General features: G+C 35.1%; 3 pseudogenes; 2 read left to right on the forward strand and 1 right to left on the reverse strand.

Annotated features, from left to right (window-relative positions):
* Nucleotides 1-787: 787 nt before the first annotated feature.
* LOC137815488 (uncharacterized) lies at nt 788-2232 on the reverse strand (annotated as a pseudogene).
* A 430-nt stretch (nt 2233-2662) lies between these two features.
* On the forward strand, nt 2663-6885 carry LOC150029512 (uncharacterized; annotated as a pseudogene).
* A 4-nt stretch (nt 6886-6889) lies between these two features.
* On the forward strand, nt 6890-20720 carry LOC150029513 (uncharacterized; annotated as a pseudogene).
* Nucleotides 20721-21002: the final 282 nt, after the last annotated feature.

A 21002-nucleotide genomic window follows, 5' to 3' on the forward strand; every position in this document is an offset into this window, starting at 1 on the left:
TTTTCAAAACCAAAGAGACTAAAATTTAGTCTCACAGAAAGCTTATTACAGCAGGTTGTTTTATATGAAAAGACAAAGCTTTAAACCCAAGAAAACCAATCAGCATAGGCAAAAGTGCTTCAGATCTGCATAATTTTCAGGTTATGCAGCATAGAAAGCTATTGCCTGCCATGACACTTGTTTCTCCAGCAACTCCATTAACCTTCATCAATGACCCACCGAGCCTACAATTGGTATAATCTTCAAATCCCTAACAACCACGGCAACAAGAACCAACAAATTCCATGAATCATACTTCAGCACTTCCAGACTTGTTCCCTAGCAGAATTGAGTCGTGTTGTTGTTTTTAGTTGCTTCTTATTAGAAGCGCCTTCCTTTTATCACAGTAGCAATATTTGCTTTGACTAGAGTTAGCAATTGGAATGCAACCAAAGCTTATTCCTACTAGGGCATTTTTCTGGCCCCTATCTTCTTATACAGTTCCTTCATCTCCAGGTTTCTTCCAAGAGACAACCAAATGGCTCTATAATTTTACAGATATGCTCTCTCAATTCAGAGCTGAAACCGAGTTAGTCCAATAACTTCACCACTAGTGTTTTCGGATTATGTGGTACCATCCTCAAACCCCAGTTATTAAGCAATAAACTCCCTCCAAGACCATCTTGCAGGGCTGCCTCAATTCACCTTACAGTGTGCCATAATGTAGCCAACCTGTTTTCACCTTCCTGCTGCATCTATCCATTTCACCATTGAGGGTTCCAAATAAACCCCTAGAACACTCCCAGGACTACACCCTGCATTGGATGTAAGCCCTGGTATAGTTCTTGCAAACCATACAAGGGCAAGTAGGATCAATTGGATGGGTGTCATCAGCCATTGCTTTGTGTTTTAATTTCAATACTCCCTCAGGAATGAGAGCAGTGCCAAAGCGTGTTGTTCGAGTGGGATACACGCAGTCATACATGTCAGCGCCCAAAGCACTACAAACAACAATATCAAGAGTTATGCTCTGGCAAAGCAGCAGTGCAGTGAGCAACAACTCACCAAAATGAATTTTTATCTTCACCGCTCAGGAAAATTGTGCTCCACCAAACCTTTGGCACAGATATCCCTCAATATAGGATCTAAACCACCTTGCACAATACCAAATAAGTTTTGATCATGAGGTCTCTTGTGAGCTGCTATACATCTGTCTATCCATCTAAGTGTTCGATACATAGCTTCCTCAACTCATGGACCAGTAATGGTGGTCTTTACAGCATCATCGAGAGCCATAATGATATCTGCTCCAATTTTGGATTTCAATTGATTCCTCAGGTGTAAGAAGCATTGGCTTTCCATCAACAGGTGACTGAAATGTCACACCTTTTTCCGTGATATCAGCAAGATGCAACAGCGAAACCAGTTAAAAACCGTGCTACTACCTTTCAAGCACTCCAATACTAGAGCCATCGTGATTTTTTCCATTCTGCTTTCTTGAGACTGCATATACTCATCACAGGGAGCACTATGATTTTCCTGCCATCACATAGTACATAACCCTCCATCCAGCCCTCCACACTTCCTGGCGATTACCTCTTTTACTCACCCTCCTCACCTGTAATATAACACATATCCCCTTGTCCAAGGCATCCCTTTATCGAAACAACTACACCACTCTGCCATCCTCATTCCACTCCTAGCTAGCACAGAAACCTTGTACATGCCATGAAACTACATCTTCTCAGCAACATCTCCCATATCAGTAGTCGTGTAAGCAAAGGCCTGTATTGAGCATCCAATCCGAGAAAGAACAGCTAGTGGAACCCGCCTCATACTTCAAACAGAGCCATGTGGAGAGTTGTGCTGAATGGAAAATTTCTTCAGCATCAGGTATCCCTTGTTTAAACACAACCAAGTTCCTCTGATCCCATATGCTCCGAACAATAACAATCCATAAACCCTTCCATACTTGATTTTGCTTAATACTGAGATGGATTAAATGAAAACTCTCAAAGTGATTTATGATTTCCTTATGTTGCACAGACAGAATACCAATCCACCTGAAACAAAGAAACCAAACCCGTTGTGCAAAAATACAATTTATAAAAATGGTAAATTAGGGTCACTTTCATCCACCATCACTGTTATTAGCTTTTTAAAGTTGTATTTACCATTACAGCCTATCCATCCCCACTCCTTGCCCAGATTTAGCATGTCCATAAGATATGCAGCATCATGAAGAGGTCCCATCCAAAGAGGCCCTGATACAACAAGGGAGTTCGAACCACAAAAAATAAGCAACTTCTTACTCTTAATGTAATGTATGATCGAGATGTGTCACATCCATATTAAGATGACTTGATGTATGACCAAATATATTTTAATTTTTTAAAATATAATTCATCTAACCATTAGCTTGTTTTAATGATATTTTGATTCAATATGACTTTCTTCATCTCTCTTGTCTACAGGAAAAATATATAGATAGCAACACCTCTATATAAGTAGTAGCACCTCCTCCCAAGATCAGTTACAAAGTAAACCAACAAATGTATGCTTTTCTTCCTATCAACCTAATACTTTCATATTTGCATTTTTAACTTTCTCCATTCAGTGTCTTGTTTTCTCTCTCTTAAAACAAGTGTATACATTAGGAATTTGTTGTAGTCAGATTGCATTAATGGAAATCCCAGAAGGTAGAAAGTGGATTTATAAAAGATTTGACAGAAACAAACATCTGATAAAGGAATTTAGAGAAGGAGTGTATGAGTTCCTACAATATGTTATTAGTCAAGAAAAGTTTCAAGAACAAGGTGAAATGTTAAGATGTCCTTGTATTAAATGTAGTTGTAAAGTTTTCAAGTATGTGGATCAAGTTGGGTGGGATCTTTATCAAAAGGGATTCATGCCTAATTATTATTGGTGGACAAATCATGGTGAAGAATTGCCACAATCTCCCCCAATGTATGTTTCCAATTTATGTTATGGAACTTGTGAACAAAGATAATGAATTAGGTCATTTCCATTAAATGATAATGGATCATGTTGGGCCCTCAAATGCACATTGCATGCAACCAGAGAGTGTTATTGGATCTGAGTACATGGAGGAAAATCCTGATCTGGAAACTTCAAATTTTTTTAATATGCTTGTTGTTGCACAAGCACCCTTGTGGGAAGGATGTGAGAATCACTCAGAATTGTCAGCTTCTTTGGAAGCTCTAAGCTTGAAATCTGGTTATAATATGTCTGAAGGATGTTTCAATAGAATGGTCCAACTTATGGGGGAGGCTATGCCCAAAGATCATCGAATGGTTAATAATTTTTTCCAAGCTAAGAAGTCGGTGGAAAAATTGGGTTTGGGTTGTACGAAAATTGATTGTTGTCCAAAAGGATGCATGTTGTATTATAGGGAAAATTGTCATAAAAGTAGAACTAATTGCTTTATTTGTCGAATGGAGCGATATAAGACAAACACTAGGAAGGGAATTGACAAGAAAATTGTTAAGAAAATGTGGTATTTTCCCATCATTCCTAGACTTAGAAGGTTATACTTTTCAGTGGCAACTGCACCTCACATGAGATGGCATAGTGAGAATCAAAGGGACCCGTCTATTTTGTCTCATCCATCTGATGGAGAAGCTTGTAAGCATTTTGATAGAATGCATCCAGATTTTAGTCAAGACCCAAGAAATGTCAGATTAGGTTTATGTGCAGATGGGTTTAATCCTTTTGGTCAATATGGAAAAAGTTATTCTTGTTGGCCAGTTATCCTAACCCCATACAACCCTCCGCCTTCCATGTGCATGAAGAGGGAGTTTATGTTTTTGACAATCTTAGTTCCAGTTCCTTCAAATCCAAAGCATAAGATTGATGTGTTCTTGCAACCACTTATAGATGACTTATGAACCTTGTGGACTGATGGGATATTGACTTATAACGTGTCACTAAGGCAAAATTTTATGATGAAAGCTGATTTGATGTGGACAATTAATGATTTTTCAGCATACGACATGTTATTGGGTTAGATGACTTCTTGTAGACTTGCTTGCCCTATATGTATGGAAAGAACAAAGGCATTCTATCTTAGTCATAGTCACAAGATATCTTTTTTCGACTATTGTCAGTTTCTTTCACCTGATCATCATTTTAGGAATAATAAAAAGGCATTCAAGAAGAAGTTTGTTGAGACTGATCCCCCTCCTCCATGTTTGTCTAGTCTTGACATTTGGAATAGGGTTGCACACTTACCAGTTTGCACTAAATTACAAGAAGAACAAAATATTCCTAAATATGGTATTAAACATAATTGGAAGAAACAAAGTATATTTTGGAGGTTGCCATATTGAAAAACTCAACTTTTACGTCACAATATGGATGTTATGCACACACAGAGAAATGTGTTCATGAATGTGTTTGACACTGTGATGGATATCAAAGGAAAAACTAAGGACACAAACAAGGCTCGATTGGATGTAGCACAAATATGCAATCGAAAAGAGCTAGAGTTGAAAGATATTGGTGGTGGTAAACTTATCAAATGAAAAGCAGCATAAACATTTACGAAATCTCAAAGAGTCTTTATTTGTAAATGGGTTAAAGAACTGAAGTTTCCAGATGGATATGCTTCCAATTTGGGTAGATGTGTTGGCCTTAATCAAGGCAATTTACATGGCATGAAAAGTCATGATTGTCATGTGTTCATGCAACGTTTGCTTCCAATTGCATTTGACGCATTAGCAAAATCAATTTGGAATGTTCTTATTGAACTCAGTCTTTTCTTTAGAGAATTAAGTTCGACAACACTAAATGTTGAACACCTAAGAGTTATGGACGAAAATATTTATGTGCTATTGTGTAAATTGGAACAAATATTTCCACCAAGCTTATTTGATTCCATGGAACATCTTCCAATTCATCTACCTTACGAGTCAAAAGTTGGTGGTCCAGTCCAATATCATTGGATGTATCCATTTGAGAGGTATAAAATTATTAATCACTATTACAACATTTGTAGTTTATTTATTTAATATTTTAAATTATGTACATCCATATTCTTTTTTAGGTTCTTACACTCCTTAAAAAAGAATGTAAAAAATAAAGCCATGGTGGAAGGCTCTATTTGTGAAGCTTACTTGGTAGCGGAAACATCTACATTTTCCTCATTTTATTATCCTGATCATGTTGAAACAAGAAGGACTAGGATCCCTCGTAATCTTGAAGTAGGTAAGGGTTGTTCACATGCTCCTCCTATTTCAATTTTGAATTATCCAGGAAGAGAAATTGGAAAATGCATGACATATTATCTAAATCAAAGAGACTTTGATGTTGCCCAATTGTATGTTCTTCAAAACTGTGAAGAGGTTCAACCATACTTTGGGTAAGATGATGTTCACTCATTTGAAAAGAAAGTTAATTATGTTGCATGAGGTTTGAATAATCAATTTCTTTGTTGTAGTATTTATGTTGAATATTTAAGAGAGATTAGTCCTACTGCTTCAGAAGCTCAAATTGACCAATACATTTCATCCTATTTTGCTACATGGTTCAAACAATATGTAGGTTTTTAATTTTTCTTTTATAAAAATTTTATATTTAGATAGACATTGTGTACTTTATAACCTTTTGTTTAGGTTCTAAATCCAGAAAATAATATTGAAGATCCATTATTGGTTAATCTAGCATGGGGTCCTAAGAGAAAAGTTCAATCATGGCTTATCTATGTTATCAATGGATACAAATTTCACACTGTTCTTTGGAGTGAAGGCATGAATTCCACTAACTATGGTGTTTATGTACGAGGAACCAATGGTCAATCAGAGTCAGATTTTTATGGAATATTGTCTAATATTATTCAATTGGAGTATATTGGCTTTCCAATAATGAATGTAGTTCTCTTTCAGTGTGAATGGTTTGATAATACTCCTAATATAGGAACCATAGTATATAAGAACTATGGGATCGTTCAAGTAAAAGAATCACGGAGATATAATAAAGAATATGATTCATTCATATTTGCACAACAAGCAGAGCAAGTTTATTACACCAAATATCCAGAGGGACACCAAGGTTGGTTGGGAGTAATTAAAACAAAAGCTCGTATTAGAATCATTGATAACACAGTAAGAGAGGTTGAGCATGACACTCCATACCAAGATTATGAGCTTTTAAAACTTGAAGTAGTGCTGCATGTTGATCCATAAATCATTCATGATTCTCTTGTTGATGTTGATGGGGGGAGAAAAAATAGATCTACAATTACTAAATGAAACAAACATAGATGAGCAATATGAGGAGGAATACATTTCAAGTGAGGATAACATTGAGAGTGATTTTAGTGACACAGATACCTCTTCGGTAATTCATGCATTAAAATTGATTGTATACCTTGTCCAAATTATGTTTAACATTAATTTTATTGTGGTTTCCCATAATTGTAGTGAATAACAGGCAAGATAACTGACATATTTGGTTGTAGAAAACACAATCAGGTTTGAGTCTTTTGATCATGATTACTTTATTTGTTTATTCAAAATTGATTGATCCACTTTGATTATTGTATTAATTACATCTTATATATGTAATATGTTTTACTTGCAGATGACACCAAGGGGTAGAGGTGGTGGTGGTAGACCACCTAATCGTGGTGGTCAAGGTGTTCGTGTTGTTGATATATCTTTACCCAACACCAACATTCCCCCTTCGTTTGTTTTTCCAACAACTATGGAGTCTACATGTCATATCTATGAAGGACCCCTACTTCACGAACAAGATATTGAACATCATGTAGGAGAATCAAATCCTACTACCTTTTCTATAGAGCCAATTATGAATCAACCTTCACCGATACAAGACTCTTTTACACTTGACAATGAGTCTGGCAATGTAGTTGATCAAAGACCCTGACTTCATGCAAAAAGAGGAGAGTAAGTATATTTTAATCTAATTGTAATTCATCAATATGATCTGATTTTCACATATCATTTTGACAATATGTTTTGAACACAGGTTTTCACCGGCAAATGGACCTTCCAATGTAATCTCACGAATCATCAAGCAAAAATATGATGAATCCAGTCCCACTTGGAAGAAGGTTCGTCTTGAGCTCAGATATAGATGGTTTGGGGAGTTAAAGGTAATTTGAGTTATGATTACATTTAAAATGTTATTTTATTTTTCTACAATGTTTGTTTTCAAATTTATTTTTCATGCATAAAGAGTATAGGTGGGATCTAGAACAAGACCAACTCATTAGATCCATTTTTTATACAAAAGCCTCTCGTATCTTTAAAAATGCTATGAGTAAAGTTAGGCATGGTCAAGATAAGGGGACATGGATTCCACCACTTGTTTGAGCAACCTTGGACCAGCATTGGAGTTCTACAAAATTCCAAAACAATAGTGTTATTGCTAAGGCGAATCAGGTTGTTGAGCAGGGAGCCTCAGCCTACTGTGGTGGTTCCATATCTACTGCGGCTCACTTTGAGAAAATGGTAATATTATTATATTTTTTTTCTCTTTCTATATTTAATTTAAATACAATCTATTATATATTTTTATTAAATTTATGTAGACTAAGGAGCTTGAACGACAACCAACTGCTTGGGAGGTTGTAGAGAGAACAAAGAAATTGAAGACTGGACAATGGGTCAATGACAAGACTCGCGACCTTGCGGTATGTTTAAAATTTAAGTTCTAATTTAATTTTTACTATATGTTTTCTTCGCAATAATCAATTTGACTTCATTTTCAGGAGAAATATAAGAAACACCGAGAAGAAGCCCAACAACAGCAAATGCTTGAAAGCGCATCTTCGCAAAAATCTCATGTTGCCTCTATTGATGACAATGAAATATACATCGATGTTGTTGGAGGTGGAAATAAAAAAGGGAATGTCTATGGTCATGGTGTATTGAGAAAAAGGTTTAATAGTTTAACAAGTGCTCATTCTGCTACAAGCCAAACTCCAGTAGTTCATCAAATAGAAGAAATGCGTGAGATTATTCAAAAGCTAAATGATGAAATTATGACAAAACATGTCAAGGAGCAAACACTTGAAGAAAAGATGGAGCTATTGATGAAAACTCATGAAGAGCAAAGTGAACGCATGCACAAACAAGACGAGCAGATGCAACTCATCCTACAACACATTCAAATGAATAATCCAGCATCAGGCTCTTCAGATCCTACTACTAGTGGACATCATAAAGGAGACACATTAGAGATGACAGTTTAGAAGAAGATTAGTTGTATGTTGAATTATATAATAGATTTGACTCTTTTAACTAGTTTTCAACAGTTTTAGTTGTGTAGTACGATTTACCTTTAATTTGAGTACAACTCCTTCTTAAACTATGTATTTGAAGTTCATTCCTATTTAGCTTGATTGAATTTTGAGTATCTATGAGGAGGTTTGAATTTTTTTTATAAAATGGTCAAAATACCATTTTAAATAGGTATTAATAATACATATAAAAATAGTCACCGAAATTGATTTGGTGGCTATTTAGCCACCGAAATCAAATTTGTCGCTATAGGGGTCTCCATTTAGCCATCGAATTAGCCACCAAAAGATATTTTTTAGCGATTGAAAACGGTGGTCGCTATCACCTTCTATTTCACCCACTGATTTAGTCATCGAAATTTGGGTTCTGAATTTTGGTGACCAAATTTTCTGCGACCGGTTTAGCCACCGAAATTTCGATTGCTACTTTGGTTTCCGAATTTTGGTGACCAAATTTATGTGCGACGAATTTAACAACCGATATTTTGGTTGCTAATTTAGTTTCTAAATTTTGGTGACCAAATTTCCTGCGACCGATTTAGCCACCGAAATTTCGGTTGCAAATTAACGACTACTTTATAATTCGGTAGCTAAGGGCTTTGCGACTAGGGTTTTCGCTTCGATCTTTATTTGGTGACTGTTTCGGTCACAGATATGTTTAGTGACTGACTATAGTGCTTTTAGCGACTGAATTTGGTGGTCGCTAAAAGTGATTTTTTTGTAGTGTTTGACTTAGCTTGGCCGAAGGATCTTAATGTGCTCTAATCCACATAATGTAGTCCAACCTTATGGTTGATGGATTGATTGGAGTGGCAATGAAATTGAATTGAAACAAGTGCACCGAAATGGTGAGAGGTGCAAGGATTCAGTGAGGTTGAAGGTGCAATGAAAGGAGATAGGTTTGACCAACCTTCCCTAGGTACACTAGGCCAAATAGGCTCACTAGCAAGAGAGATTTGGGAGAGAATGAGTATTCAAGTTCTGAAGTCTTCAGTCAATATATGCAAGTCTAAGTACATGAGTGGAAATTAGAGTTTTTATAGATGAATTTAGATTGCTCCATAAGCTACCATGGTGGCTTAAGGAGGTTGTGTATGCTCCTTTAAGATGCTCTAAAATCCCTTACTTGTGTGATAATTTAGGGTTTCTAGAGTGTCTTTGTTTCATCTATAAAGTACTCTTGAAAAAGAAACCAAAATACAATTCCTATACAGGTTTATTCTAGTATTTATATAAACAGTTCGTTTGTCATTTATTCTTGTGTACGGTGGCTTGGATGGTAAAGTTTTCCTTTGGACCATTCTCGCTTGAGCAAGATTGGCCCGCTTGAGCAAGTCTTGAGCGAAATTAAGTTGGCTTGGCCGAGTTTGAGGAATCTTGTGTTGAAGATGGATGCTGCCTCTTCAAGACAAAATGTTTGATGAAGCCAAATGTGTATTTTTCCTTAGTGTTTGTATTTGTTTTAAGGATGTCTTAGGTATAGATTAGAGGTTGTTTAAAGTAGGTTTTTTGCTGAGTAATTCACCTCTTAACCCTTGACCATGTGATAAGAACAAGCACAAGTTTTATGAAAATGTTTTTCACATGTTTTGAAAAAAATATTCTTTACTGCATAGAAAATGAATCTGTTCTTCTCTAAATGAATAGATTCTTTTCTTAAACTGATGTTTTGATTAAGTGCTTTTTAAAATCATGTTTTATGCATCGAGTATATTGACTAAGTCTTCATTCCATCAAAACGACTGTGTTTCTCTTATTAAAAAGCTCTTGTTATCGTTTTGAAAATGAATATGTTTTTCTCTAAATGAATAGATTCTTTTTAGTCTGGTGCCACTTTTTTCTTGAAAGGTTTTTCACAGCTTTATCCTTGCACCAGGGTGTTTGACTAAGTCTCCTAAATCTAACAAAATCTCTCACTACCTTTGAAAATAAATTTGTTCATTTTATTTTCAATCTGTTCTTTTTGTAACAACTTTAACTGTTTTTTGAAAGTTTGTTATAAAATGTTTCCTATAAAAAGAGAGTTTGTTCTGGCTTTAAATGGTTGTTCATATAGTTGAGAAAACTGGTTTTTACAACTGAGATAAAAGAGATTTCAGAGGATTAGCACAGGTTCTTGAAAGATTTTTCAAATTACAAAGTGTGCTTGTTCTTAGTTGGTTCTAAGGCTTGGCTAGAGGTGTTGTCACTGTGTGAGCAATCTGTTCTACTGGTCTAAGACAGATTTCTGCATTCTCTATCAGGTGTATTCGTTTCATATTCCAATTACTTGTAAAGTGTGTTTGTAAAACTCTTCTTGATAGGGTTTCTTGAAGAGTTGTGTGTGCTGGAATAGTGTTTTTCAGCAAGGTGTGTCATGTTCTTGTAGGGTTCAAGAACAGTGGTTTTGTAATTGTTTTGAATTGTGGTTTAGTGGATCTCACATTGGATTAGGTGGAAACTGGATGTAGCTCATTTGAGTGAACCAGTATAATTGTTTTGTGTTCATTCTCTCTTAATCCTTGCACTTAATAATCGCTGAATAAACTAATATGCCAAGAAATAAATCTATTCAATTGTGTTTGAATTTGTTCTTTCTGGGTACTTTTATACTGTTCTTGATTTTCTGGAAAACCTTTTGAAGAACTTTTGTGTAAATTTGTATGAGTTGTGAAACATAATTGGAATTCGTGTTCTGTAAAAGTTAACCCAATCTGTTAATTGATTTAAAAACAAGAATTGTTTTTGTATTCAAGGGTTGTGATTAATTGTTTAGCCCTCTGGTTTATCCTGTGGAAATCAATTTGAACTTTGCCTGCAGATCATCTTGCTCAACATTTGAAATCACAGCACTGTGTTACTGTTTCATTAAAGAGAATAAGAAAAATAAATTTGTTCATTGTTAAATAAATCGATTTATTTGTCTCTGTCCTGTGATAAATTCAAATTTATGCGAAAGTTTTAAAAGCTCAATTCACCCCCCCTCTTGAACTTTGACACTATCGAAGCCAACATCTTGAATGTCTAATCCTTCTCTTTTCTAGCTCTTCTCAAGCCTCCCTATTCGTCCTCTAATCCTTTGCTCAATCTTTTCTTAAATTCCTGAAAATAACAGAAATTTGGGATTAAATAGTTCCATTAATCTCATAACTCCAAAATATATTTTTAAATTCTAACTTCTCAAATTAGGGTTGAGTCATGACTTAATGAACAATTAAAATCAATAAATGTCTAAGTTTTTGCATGAAATATCACTAAACAATGACACTTATCATTCATCTTCCTCTATTAGAAGTAAGCTTTCAAACTTTTATAATCCTATGGATTAAACTCGTATTTGATGGCAATGGCAAACTTCTAAGAATTCTTATTTCATCTTTCCAATTGTGTTGTTGTAGTTCTTATCTTATCTTCATTCCATTCATTACAAGAAAATCATTAAATAGAAACAAATTTTAGAGACAAAAAATAATTAGTTGCTATATTGACTAAATTCACTACACGAAAAAGTACATTTAGCTGCAAAGAAAAGCGAGGGTGACACTTGTGACACTAAAGAGTGTCAGCTACGCCTTCACAATTAAAGAAAATAAAATAAAGTGGGGAAAAAGCGTGGGTTATACCCACACAAACTTTTAAAAAATAAATAAAAAAATAATAATAATAAAATTTTAAATTTTTGAAGGTTAAGCCCACGCCTTTCTACTTAAAGTTTTGAAGGTTAAGTCCCCGCTATGACTATTTAAAGTTTTGAAGGTTAAGTCCCCGCTATGACTATTTAAAGTTTTGAAGGTTAAGCCCATGCTAATGCATTTTAAAATTAAATAAAACTCATTTATTTGACAAAAATTCATTTATTCGAAAACTCATTTTTGTTCCTTTTTGGTGCGTGAACTTATTTTTGGTGCGTGAACTCATTTTTGGTGCGTGAACTCATTTCGACTGAGAGCATTTTCGACTGAGCTTGATCGATTGATGCACCAACCGTCATACTCAACAGCGACCGCCGTGTGAGATTCGACCGTGAAACCCTAGGTTCCTTTCTTCCTTTCTTTGTTTTTGAAATTCTTTTGGATTGTGTTTGCGGATGTGTTAGATTCTCTTTATTTAGGGATTCTAATGGATTAACGATAGTTGTTTGATTTTTTTTTCTATCGATAGTTGTTAGAGCTTTAGTTGATCAATGGCGGAAACTACTTAATGTTGTTGTACAATGGCTTATGTTTCTTTTAGCCTGTCAATCTAGAAAATAGAAAATTTATTTGACAATCCAAAAGATGAAATGTATGTGTACGGTGTTCACTGCACAATAGATGTGGTAAATTCTTGTATTTGTACTAACAACAAAGAGTTTTTTATTTCCCCTTTTACGGTAATGAAGCAAATACTTGTTTTCCTATTATCTTGTAACTTTTTTAATCTAAATGTTCCCTTTTCATACGCACTAACTCAGGTGATAAGTACATGGGGTGTTCGAAACAATATAGACATCAATTCAAGGATTCTAACAAAGTGATGTGATTCCAATAGCACACTTGAATGATTCTTGACATTCTTAGGAATCATCTTGAGTTGGTTATGAGATAGACACTTTATCATAGAATTGGCTCAAGGTTCTATGAACAAGAACTCACCAAAACTAGTGCCAAAACACAAACTCATATGGAAGTTCCACATATTGTCAAATTGAACCGATTGAATGGAACAAAAGATAAGAAAACTGAATTAGAAGTGCTGGAAATTAAAAGGCACCGAACCAAAATCAAAAATAGAAGAACAGCAGCTGGAAAATGAAAGTGTCGAACCAAAAGACAAGGAACACAAGCTAATACATGAACATAAAAAGAGAAGGAAGGAAGGAGAAGAGAAAGCTCATGAAGATGGAGGAATGGTTGGATGATCACGCCACTAGGAGGATGGAGACTCCAAGATAAGTGTGCAAGCCGCCACTTGAGGTAACCATTGAACCATCAAGATAAGACTAGTGAAGAAGGCACAAAGCTCTCCAATGCTCTCTCAAAAATTGAGTATAGTTTCTCTAATTAAAATTCAAATCTAAAAAATACAAAGGAAGCACCTTAATTTATAGGCTAAGAGGTGCTGAAAAATAGGTGGGAAATTTCAAATAAAACTCATTTGAAATTCCCACAAAAAACAAGTCACATGGGAGGTGTGACCTTTTTCTACTATAACACCTCCTAAAAGCTACACCTACACCACTCTCCTAAGTCACATGGACAATGTGACTTTATTTTACATTTTCACACTCCTTTATTTAATAACCACACCTCCTAAAACTATACAAGAGTATTTCAAAGCTTGGCCTTGCCCCTTATAGGATGGACTTGGGCTCTTTGGGCTTTGGCCTTCTTGGGCTTGGGCTTGGGCTTGGGCTTTGGGCTTGGGCCTCATCTTTATTTTATGTCTTCTTTTAATTTTGAGAAGACTAGAAGGAAGAACTTCAAATGTGAGGGTGGATGTCCTCTTCCCCCATTAATAAAAGCCTCCTTTATTTGATTCTCATCATACTCCTCGAGTTGGAGAGAATTCGTCCACGAATTCTAAATCCCTGCATATAATAAAGTCAGTTTAGTTTTACAATTAAAAGTGGAAGAAAAATGTAAACATGACTTAGTATTTGTAAACAATGGGATTTCAGAAAAGGAGGTTCTATAAATCGACCAAGTTGGAAAAATTTGTTTGGGAATGATGTGATGTGTTGGAAAAAGACCTCTTAAATGGTGACAACCATTAGGAGGTATGAACAAATCATCCCTAAAATTTTAAACCAAGTTGGTGTTGAAATAGGAACCTTGGGTAATGAAAAAGATAAAGAAGAAGAAGACCTTGGAGGTTCCTTTTGAGGCATAGCACGAGTCAACATGTTGGATTTAGTGGGCAAAGTGGTGTGACTCGGTTTAGTACTTACTTCTTTTTCTTTCTCATTTTCTCTTTTAGTTTTCATTTTTACTTGATCCCCATGAACCTCTTTGGGAGAGAGGGGTTTTAAGATAACCTTGTGCCCTTGGAAGGAAAAAGACATTGTATTGGATAGGCCATCATGTAAAACATGTCTATCATATTGCCAAGGCCTTCCTAAAAGAAGATGAGTTGCTTCCATGGGCACAACATCACATAAAACCTCATCTTTATACTTTCCTATTGCAAAGTTAATGAGGACTTGTTTATCAACCATGATTTCACCTTTGGTACTTAACCATTGCAATTTATAAGGCTTGGTATGAGAGATAGTGGGTAAGGCTAACTTCTCCACAACTCTTGTACTAGCCACATTAGTGCAACTACCCCCATCAATAATCAAGGAACATAACTTGTTGTAGATAAGACATCGGGTGTGAAAAATATTTTCTCTTTGAGCATCATCCAAAGATTTTGGAATTGTTCCCAACATACGCCTTATCATCAATAAGTCACCTTCACAAGGACCTTCACTCTCGATCTCACTTGATGGCTTAGAAGGTGAAGAATGCCTAGATGAATTGGAATCATGCTCACTAACTACTACCCCATTATGCACAAACATATTCCTTTTAGAAGGACAATTAGAAGCTATGTGACCATATCCCAAACATTTAAAACATTTTTTACTAGACGATTTAATGGGTGAGAGATGAGTAGAAGTAGAAGGCTTAGACTCTCTAGGTGTGAAAGAAGAATCCTTAGAAGGAAGGTTTGAAAAAGATTTTTTAGTTTTCCAAGAGTTGGTGTAGTAACCATCATTGGGAGAGTTTTTTAAAGCATTTTTCTTAGCAATTTGGGCTTCAACCTTCCTTGCAAGGTAAACCAAAGATCCCAAAGATGAATACTTTTGAAGTTCAACAACATCTTGAATATCCTTTCTTAGGCCACTTACAAACCTAGCTATCATAGCTTCCTCACTTTCTTTCAAATTAACTTTAAGTAAAAGCGTTTCTAATTCTTTGTAATAAGCATCCACACTTAGCGTGCCTTGTTGAAACCGTTGGAGTTTCAACATGAGGTCTTTCCTAAAGTGTGGTGGCACAAAGCTAAGGCGCATTTGATCCTTTAAAGAGTTCCAAGAGTCCACGGGAGGACCCTTGTGATACATACCATGCCACCATTTCATGGCATAATCTACAAATTCTAAGGTGGCTAGCTTATACTTGTGTTCATCTTGGATCTCATGGAGCTCAAATATTTGTTCACACTTAGCCTCCCAATCTAAATATACATTAGGATCACTAGAGCCATTGAAACAAGGAAGCTTGACCGAAGGTAGCCTAGCCTTTGCATCTTGGTAGTAGCCATTTCCATGGTGAGGTCTCTCCCCTAGGTTGTGATGTCTATGTCCAAGAAATTGGGGTGGAGTTCTCCTTCTCCTATGGTTCTCTTCACGACCTAAATCATTTGAAGAACCTCTTGAAGAAGGTCTATGTGAATGATGTCCATCATGGATAGAGTGAGATGGCCTAGCTTGTTGCACCTCCATCTTTTGCAATTTCTCTTCCAAACGCCTAATGGTGCGTTGGGCTTCATGCAATTCACCAAGGACCGAAGCTTTGGAAGGAGAATGCTGCTTGTAAGATGCACCACTTGAATAGCCAGCCATTTGCAAATGAAAACAGCAAACACACAAAAACAGCAAACAAGTTAAGAAACAAAGTTAGCACAAAAAAAAATAATTTGGCAACCAAATTGTCGAAGTGAATTTGGCCAGAAAAAGAAGTCACTCTCAAAGAAATAATGTCCCTGCACCAATCTGATCTTGAGGTCTTGGAATCCTCAAATGAAAGATGTCAAAGCAAGGCACACCAATCTCAAAGCCAACCACAACAAAACCAATGAAGCAATAAAGACAAACAAGAAAAGGTATAAGCAATGAAAGGCTATAACAAAAGGAATACTTGATGTATGACAAACTCAAAGATTAATGAACAAAAGCAAGCAAGAAAATAAGGAACTCAATGAAAAAGTAGGCACACAAAAGAATACTTAAAGAAAAGCACTAGAGTAGATGAAGAAAACAAAAACAAGCTACTGGAAAATATTTTTTATGCAAACTGTGCTTGATGTTCACTGATTTAACTGGAATGATATAGAGCGAACTGGATTATGAAATTTAAACCACAGAAACTTAAAGATGTTAACTCAATAATGGCACTGGAATTACTTAAAAACAGTAAGCCAATTAATTGAGATATTTTTTCAAAATCGCTGCCAGATTACCGTATTTTTTTCGGCAGAATTGTACACTTTTTGTATTTTATTTATCATTTTTTGTGTACTTTGAATTTTTTAGTACTTCTTTTTTCTATGCTTTTATAACACTTTGAAGAACACAAATCCAGAATTTCAGAATTTTCCAGAGAGTAAATCAATTGCAATAAGGCAAAAACAGTAAGCACGTTTTTAGAAAACAGAGGAATCCTAATAGGAATGAAAAACAGAATTATGAACTAGCAAAGACATAATGGAAAATGATGTGTATGAACTTGTATAGGTCTAGAATACAAGTATGAACTCAATTCTAAAACAGAAAATGTACAAAAGATCAAATATCAAACTCAGAAAAATTATATGACACCAAAGCAAGAAACAAAAAATTCAATAAAAGTACTACAAGAAGTGACGACAATTATGGAAAAACAAGACTAAGACAAAACTTGTATGGATTCAAAAAGGAAAATACTCAAACATATGATAGGCAACATAAAGAAAACAGCAAGAAAACTCAAATAAGCCTAAAACAGAAACGTAAATTGCAAGAAATTAAAGAGCTCTTTAAATAAAGTGCTACACAACTCAACAATTAAACAAGAACACACCTAAACTCTTGATACCACATGATGTGATTCCAATAGCACACTTGAATGATTCTTGACATTCTTAGGAATCATCTTGAGTTGGTTATGAGATAGGCACTTTATCATAGAATTGGATCAAGGTTCTATGAACAAGAACTCACCAAAACTAGTGCCAAAACACAAACTCATATGGAAGTTCCACATATTGTCAAATTGAACCGATTGAATGGAACAAAAGATAAGAAAACTGAATTAGAAGTGCTGGAAATTAAAAGGCACCGAACCAAAATCAAAAATAGAAGAACAGCAGCTGGAAAATGAAAGTGCCGAACCAAAAGACAAGGAACACAAGCTAATACATGAACATAAAAAGAGAAGGAAGGAAGGAGAAGAGAAAGCTCATGAAGATGGAGGAATGGTTGGATGATCACGCCACTAGGAGGATGGAGACTCCAAGATAAGTGTGCAAGCCGCCACTTGAGGTAACCATTGAACCATCAAGATAAGACTAGTGAATAAGGCACAAAGCTCTCCAATGCTCTCTCAAAAATTGAGTATAGTTTCTCTAATTAAAATTCAAATCTAAAAAATACAAAGGAAGCACCTTAATTTATAGGCTAAGAGGTGCTGAAAAATAGGTGGGAAATTTCAAATAAAACTCATTTGAAATTCCCACAAAAAACAAGTCACATGGGAGGTGTGACCTTTTTCTACTATAACACCTCCTAAAAGCTACACCTACACCACTCTCCTAAGTCACATGGACAATGTGACTTTATTTTACATTTTCACACTCCTTTATTTAATAACCACACCTCCTAAAACTATACAAGAGTATTTCAAAGCTTGGCCTTGCCCCTTATAGGATGGACTTGGGCTTTGGCCTTCTTGGGCTTGGGCTTGGGCCTCATCTTTATTTTATGTCTTCTTTTAATTTTGAGAAGACTAGAAGGAAGAACTTCAAATGTGAGGGTGGATGTCCTCTTCCTCCATTAATAAAAGCCTCCTTTATTTGATTCTCATCACAAAGTCTCTTACATAAAAGTGGTATTCTTCTCTAGAAATTGTTCTAGTGACTGGAATAAGGTGGTGGATTCTCCAAGCATACAACACTGTATTGCTCCCTGCTACATGTATTTTGCTTGCTGGTGTGTGTTGAAAATTCCAGCGAAAAATACTGAATAAAGATGATTTAGTTACTTAAAAAATGAAGATTAATTAATCCAAAGCAATTAAAATGTTGAGGAACTTCTTTGAGTTTTACTACACTTAATTTATTCAACATTATTATGTCCCAAACATCTAATTTCAGGTTGGAATGCGGGGTTGGAGATTAGTGTTTCACGTGCAAGAATCCTTATGTCTCTTGCATTTGCTTTTGTATCACATCAAACAAAAGCTCTTGGTTGTGACATGCCATGTTTAGTATCTAAATCATAACTAGATATGATGCATTTAGTGCTCACCATGTTCCACTACTTGTCCACTACTTGAGATTATCATATATCTTTTTTTAAATCTTTATTTATTTCACTCTATCTTTTCCTTCCTAATAAGATCTGGATACCAAAATCCAGTTTTTAGTTCCCTATTTTATTAACTAGGATGATTGTTAGATGTGATCTTATATTCCTAAGGGATCTCTTTATTTATATTTTATCAATTGGGATAATTGTTAGTGATAACTATGTAGCATTTTCAAACAGCATAATTGATTAGAATATTATCAATGAGAAATAATTTTCAGAAAAATTGTGATAGTTTAGGAGGTTCTGTCATGGATGAGTCTGCATAATGCTTTCACCATTAGTCACAAGAAGGATTACTCTATTTCTAGGTCCATGAGGCTCCTACACGAAAGTTCATAACAATTGTTAAGGGATTGAACAGCTCTGTTCCATGGAATGATTATTTTTCTTGTTGAGGGATTGAACAGCTTTGTTCCATGTCCCTTATAGTTTAACAGTGTTCACTTAAGAAGGAAAAGTGACAGATCTCAACCATTTATATATCAATATTTAGATTCCTCACTTTACTTCCCAACTTAAACTCCTCATTTTAGATGGTTGAATCCATGAGGAACATGCAATTTAATCAACTGTGTTTTTTTGTTTAACTCAATATATTGTGTGCTTTAGTTTCCTAGACTTTAATTAAAAGTTAAAACTTGACATCTGATTAGGCAACCTTTTCTATGGTGCTGCTATCAAACTGTCAACTGTGGTGAGTTTATTGTGATCCACAACCCACCTTGGCTATTAATTACAAGAGACCCCACTATAGTTGTTTATGTTTCCCCTAGTTGTTAATTTTGTTCTTATCTGAATAATAGTATATTAAAGAACAAAATCCCTATTTATTTTGCATCTTGCAGAATTTATTTTATTTGGCCTATGAAAATTTGTGTTTTCATTTCAGGTTCGTGTTTATGAGTATAACATTGAAGAAATACTCATTGGAGCTGATCGTTTAAAGGATCTTACTGTCTTGAAGGCATGATCTCCTTTTTACTTTCTGAATTTATTTCTTCTGTGAATCAATTGCCTGATTTCCATAAGCAATATACTTAACATCTCTGTTTCACTTTATAACATTTTGCTTCCAAGTTGGATATCCTTTTGTTGTTGTTGTGGTTCCTAGTAATAGGTCAAGTCTTCTGTATGTTAGTTTCTGTTTTACTTTTATAATAATCTATTCCATCAAAAGGATTAATTAATCATTCAAAGTCTAAAGGTTTGTCTTCTTCTTTGGTTCATTCATGTTACTTGTTCATTAAAATAATGGTGGCTTAAAGTTGCTTTCTTTGTTAATTAAAATAGTACTCATGACGTGTTTGTATGTATATGCAATCTATTGAGCCGCAAGACTGATGACTGTCTAAATCACATATTTTTATTAATCTCTCATTTAGATAGTTAATAAAATTGTGCATGCATGTATCATACACATGACAAGATCTTAACAAATCTACAAATACAGCAATCATCGTCTCTAAAAGTTGGGCAGCAATGTTTGGCAATTGAAAATCCATTTGGTTTTGATCACACCCTCACAGCTGGGATTATAAGTGGACTTAACCGAGGCATCTTTCGTCAAACTGGGGTAACAATTGGTGGTGGTGTTCAAACTGATGCAGCAATAAATCCTGGGAACAGGTTACACTAGGATCCTTTCCGTATATGAGCTAGAATAATCCCCTTCCTTCAGCTTGGTGCAGTTCACTTGGTCAAATGTTTTTTTCATGATTGGTATTGAGTGTTAACTGGTTGTTTACATCAAATGCTGCATTTTTTACTTTTCCTATGATGCTTACAGTGGAGGTCCCCTTCTTGATTCGAAAGGAAGCTTAATTGGGATTAATACTGCAATATTTACTCAGACAGGCAAGTTATTTAACCATCACAATCAGAAGGAATTAGACCACGTTACTAAGCATTGTATGAAAATTATAGCTGAGAAAATCTTTTGGGTTCACTTGTCAAAAAAATTCTACCACTTTTTCCTTCTTTACATTGTTGATCCATTCACTTTACTTTGCATGGAGAAATGAATGTTTAAGCTGCAAGTTCTAGTTGCTCTTATTAGTTTTGCATGCTTCATGTTTTTTCCTTTCTTTTCTTGCTATTGCAGGAACATCGGCTGGTGTAGGATTTGCGATTCCATGTTCAACTGTATTGCAAATTATTCCATAGCTCATTCGGTTTGGAAAAGTAAGTGTTTCATGTATATTATTTTTATTAATATACATATACGGTCTTAAATTTGTTAAAATTGGTGATATCTATGTTCTCTCATGGATTTTATTAATCCTTCCACTTTTTATTGAAGCAAACACACAAATTTTGTGGTTTCACAAGACTGTCCAATTAAAAAAACTGGTTTACAACCAGTTTATTACCAATATTTTGAGTTGAAAATCACTTTACAAATTAAAACTGATTTCACACTATTGTGATATGGTATGCAATCTACTA

The sequence above is a fragment of the Phaseolus vulgaris genome, chromosome 1 (genome assembly GCF_051622355.1).
Source record: "Phaseolus vulgaris cultivar YP4 chromosome 1, ASM5162235v1, whole genome shotgun sequence".
In the NCBI taxonomy this organism is placed as follows: Eukaryota; Viridiplantae; Streptophyta; class Magnoliopsida; order Fabales; family Fabaceae; genus Phaseolus; species Phaseolus vulgaris.